Raw genomic sequence first — 5,261 nt, forward strand, 5'->3', positions numbered from 1 at the left:
GTTGGGGTGGGCGGGGGGGGGGGGGACCTCAGGCTGCCATGATGCCTGGTTCCTCTTCATGGTCCTTTGGGTCCGGGAAATGGTAACACCTCCCTTGCTGCCGGTCCCTGGGTGTTTCAACCTCTCTGGAGGGAGGAGGAGGAGCGCGTGTGAGAAGCTGTGTGTGTTTTGTGATGACCTCCACCCTCTGCAACTGGAGGGGGGGCATGCATGAGCGTGGGGCATTTGGGGAGCAGTGTGTGAGCGTGGGGCATTTGGGGAGCAGTGTGTCGTGGTGAGATTGGAGCGGGGGTGAGGGTGTGGGGGAGGGCAGCTCCAGGGAAGAAGAGGTCACCCCTCTGTTGTCTGAACTCACAACCTGCTGTTAAGGCAATTTTCCAAAAGTTCTAGCTCCCTCGTGGAGAATGCTCTTTACTCCCCTTTCTATTTAGTGAGCAAGAGCAGAGAATCTCCTCCACCTGCCTGGGCGGGAGCCTGTTATTTAGAAAAGAATAATCTGAAGGAAATGATGTTCACTTTTCTGATTAAAAAAAGCAACAAGGCGGAGCGCCTGGGTGGCTTAGTCGGTTAAGCGTCCGACTTTCTCTTAGGTCATGATCTCGCGGTTCGTGGGTCCGAGCCCCGCGTCGGGCTGTGTGGTGACTGCCAGCTCAGAGCCTGGAGCCTGCTTCAGATTCTGTGTTTCCCTCTCTCTCTGACCCTCCCCTGCTCACGCTGTCTCTCTCTTTCTCCTATAAATAAATAAAAATATTTTTTTAAAAAGCAACAAGGTACAATTTAGGCATCTATGGTTCTAAATCTACAATTTAAAAAAGAGAGCGAAACAACACAGTCAGAAAGATAAATATCCTATGTTTTCTCGTAGGTAGAATTTAAAAAACACGACAGCTGAACACAGGGGTAGGGAAGGAAAAATAAGATACAAACAGAGAGGGAGACAAACCATAAGAGACTTAAATACAGAGAACAAACTGAGGGTTGCTGGAGGAAGGGGAGCGGGGGGACGGGCTAGATGGGGGATGGGCGCTGAGGAGGCACTTGTTGAGATGAGCACTGGGTGTCCTATGTAAGGCATGAATCACTGGGTTCTACTCCTGAACCCAGTACTACACCGTATGTAAACTGACTTGGATTTAAATAAAAATAAACAAATAAATAAATAACTACAAATTAAAAAAAAAATTTTTTTAAAGAGAGAAATCTTGACCCTTTCTTGTTTTTATGTTTTGCCTTTTAGAATGTAGACTTTGAGTTAATCCTCAGATTTAAAGGATTATGGCACTAACTCCAGGAAGGTGAGCTCCTATATGCATTTTAAAGTGAAGTTCTGAGCACCTACTGACTTTTTTTAAAAAATAGTTTATTGTCAAGTTCGTTTCCATACAATACCCAGTGCTCATCCCCACAAGTGCCCTCCTCCATGCCCATCCCCCCCCACACACACCCATCAGTTCTGTTTGTTCTCAGCATTCAAGAGTCTCTCATGGTTTGCTTCCCTCCCTCTCCCCCACTATTTTTCCCCTTTTTCTACTCCATGGTCCTCTGTTAAGTTCCTCCTAATCCACCATTACATGTAAACATATGGTATCTTCCTTCTCTGCCTCACTTATTTTGCTCAGCATAACACCCTCAAGATCCATCCATGTTGCTACAATGGCCAGATTTCATTCTTTCTCATTGCCATGGAATATTCCAGGGTATAGACAAACCACATCTTCTTGATCCATTCGTCCGTTGATGGACACTTAGGCTCTTTCCATGTTTTGGCTATTGTGGAGAGTGCTGCTATGAACANAGCGCTCATGCAGGATGGTCCAGAGCCTTGTCAAGTGAGGGTTCATCAGCCACGTGGCTCTGGGTGGCGGGGCCGGGGGTGGCCTCGAGGGTCCAGCCGCGCATGACGGAGGACGGTGGGGAGGTAGTGGGACTCAGGTCCCAGAAACTATCCTAGAAAATTGATATGCGCTTAAATTCTTACCTAATACTACGTGAACTGTATTACGTGTCCCATTTTGCAGAGGAGGAAACTGAGGCTCAGAAGTAACTTGGCCTAAGTCTCTCGGTTAGCAAGTGTCAGAACGAGACTTTGAATGCCAGCCGTGCTGATTCACCAGTCCCGGCTGTGTTCAGAGCCCCTAGGAGGACCCCGAGCCTTGGCCCAGGCAGGGAGGGAGGCTGTCACATCGTGCCCCCGCCTCCCACCTCCCCTGGTGACTCACGGCAGACAAACCGGGTGTGGCCAGAGACCGGGGGACACTTTTCTTTAGCGAGATGACAGGGACCTAGGATCAGTGAGGGGAGCCCTGGCTCTGCAGTGGAGTCACGGATCCGTCCGAGCTTATCGGCGGAAGATGGGCCACAGAGAGGGTGGGGACGCGGCCCCCTCCCCAAGGGTGGCCCAGCGGAGGCACCGCTAGGTCAGTGGGACTCAAAGCCCCAGCAGTGGTTGGGGTAAAAATAGCTGCGTGTCAGATGCCCCGGGAAAGAGAACTGAAACTGGAGATGCCCTCAGGGCTCGGACAGGAAGGCCTCCAGGGCCGCGAGGCCTCCAGCTCCGGGCGCGGGGCTGGTTCCTGCCTCCTCCCAGAAAATGACTTCGGCTCAGGTCACGACCTCACAGTTCCTGGGCTCGGGCTCTGCCCTGACAGCACGGAGCCTGGCGCCTGCTGCGGATTCTGTGTCTCCCCCTCTTTTTGCCCCTCCTCTGCTCATGCTCTGTCTCTCAAATAAGCACTGAAAAAAATTAAAAAAAAAAAAAAGAAAGAAAAGAAAACGTCAGATGGTTTGGGTTTGGAAGGGCCTTTCTGATCTATTTACCTTTATGAAGCAGGTAGTATTTCCCCCCATTTGACAAATGTAGAAGCAGACGCAGGATTATTACCTTTTTTTTAAAGAGAAATAGCAAAACGGAAACGCGATCTCCAGTGTCCTGGTTCTTAGCCTCCGTGTGCTGCCGGCATCTGATGCTGGAAGGGAGTGTTCCCAGGGAGGCTGTCGGGCGGCCCTGAGTAAAAGGGCCTCTGTCCCCAGCAGGGCAGGGTTTNCGAATAGATCTAACCAAAGATATAGGAAATCTGTATGATGAAAACTATAGAAAACTTATGAAGGAAATTGAAGAAGACACAAAGAAATGGAACAACATTCCATGCTCATGGATTGAAAGAATAAATATGGTTAAGATGTCATTACTACCCAAAGCAAAGTGTTCCCAGGGAGGCTGTCGGGCGGCCCTGAGTAAAAGGGCCTCTGTCCCCAGCAGGGCAGGGTTTTAGAGGAGGGGACTGGGCAGGCGAGGGGAGGAGAGAGGGGCCAGAGGGCAGCTTGGCCGCAGCGCGCACTCCCTGGAGGAGAGAAACCTGGTCGGTGCCGCACCGCTGACCCCCCACCCCCACTCTGGGGAATGGCCATCGGCCAGTGGCCCCGGCCCTCCTGGATCTTAGGGTACAAACCAGACGGTTCAAGACACTGGTAAATGTCCCGGAGAAAATAGATTGTGGTGACAGACCACATAGACGGGGCAGGTGGGCTTTGCAGGATAGCTTGGGAAGGACTTTGTGAGGAGGGGCCTTTTGAACCAAGACCAGTATGATGCTGGGGCCGTGACTGGGTAAGTGGGTGGGCCGCGCATCTTCAGGGAAGGCCGGGCACCAGGCCTGGTGGGAGACGGACCCACCCGGGCTCAGGGACGGAGAGAAGGTGTGGCTGGAGCCTCAGAAACGTGGGGCTGCAGGATGGGGGGTGCAGGTGCACGTACGTGGGGCAGAGGCTGTGTTCTCACCAACGAGGTCCCAGGACCCCCCAGTACCAGTCCCCACCAGCTCCTCCACCCTCCACCCTCCTACCGCAGGAGGGGAGATGACGCTACATGCTTTTCGCTACTACTCAGAATGGTCCCTTGCCGCGCTGGCCCCCTCTCCTTTCAAGTCCACAGCAGGCCAGACACAGGACCAGGTGCGTCATAGGCGTCCGTGTGTATTGCGTGCATGTGTGTCTGTGATTTAGCTTGGATGCAGCATTTGAAAACAAAACAAAATTAACCTCCAGGGCTCTTGGGGCTCTCAGAGGCTGTCCCGGACTGGGGTCATTCTCTTTCAGCCAGGAGTCAGGAAAACACAGAAAAGTAGAAAAGGCAACCACTGTTAGTTACAGTTCACTTTACATTTACTTAAAAAAAGAAGAAGAAGAAGAAGAAGCCTGGAGAAATATTGGAAAGGAAATACACGAAAATGTGAAAGCCTGGCAAAAATGATTATGCCCATCATCTCTTGGCTGTATGAGAGTCCATAGAATTGATGAATCCTGGTTTATAAAACATGCACCCTACTGTTGAATTTTTAAGTGATCTCCAAGTCTTCCATTATTAAAAAATAAATTTGGCAATTACACAGCTCTGCACATCCCCACCCCCAACGGTATTCTTAGAGGCCCAGGAGGGCTTCGCAGGAAACACCGCTACTGAGTGAAAAAGTATAAATGCTTTTATTTTTTTATTATTTTTAATGTTTTATTTATTTCTGAGAGAGAGAGAGACAGCATGAGCAGGGGAGGGTGAGAGCGAGAGGGAGTCACAGAATCTGAAACAGGCTCCAGGCTCTGAGCTGTCAGCACAGAGCCCGAAGTGGGGCTCGAACCCATGAACCGTGAGATCATGACCTGAGCCGAAGTCGGACGCTTAACCGACTGAGCCCCCCAGGCGCCCCAGTATAAATGTTTTTAAACTTACTGATACTTAATGGCCAAAACATGAGCCATCTATGCAAGAGCTGCTGGGGGTTTGTGAGGCGGCCCCTGCCCATTCCCCTCCCCCCGGGCTGCGGCCAGGACGGGTGGCTGTGAGCCGGACGGTGGCCCTGCACTTGTCCGGGGAGCCCCTTGTCCCCGCCGCCCGTGCAGGCGTCTCCCAGCAGCGTGAAGCAAGCACCCAGCCACACAGCGAGCAGCGGCCGTGACCTCGGTATGGAAATTCAACCAGACGGTTAGGAAGTGTTGACTGGGAGCATCTCCATCTGGAGAAGGATGGTTGGGTCACTTTCCTTTCACGTGAGGGGGAGGCGGAGACCACTGTGCATTCGGGGACTGACCTCTGTTCCAGAAACTGTAAGACTCGGTCATGCCCAGCCTGACAACTCAGACTCCAGAATGCAGGGCACCGCACATGCCATGTTCCACCGTTAAGGGGACACGGATATGACACGCATCCGCCCCTGTGAAGCGAGGCTCCGGGCCACTTACCTAGCAGCCGTGGAAACGGAAGGGGAGCA

The sequence above is a fragment of the Crocuta crocuta genome, unplaced genomic scaffold (assembly GCF_008692635.1).
Source record: "Crocuta crocuta isolate KB4526 unplaced genomic scaffold, BGI_CrCroc_1.0 scaffold408, whole genome shotgun sequence".
NCBI lineage: Eukaryota > Metazoa > Chordata > Mammalia > Carnivora > Hyaenidae > Crocuta > Crocuta crocuta.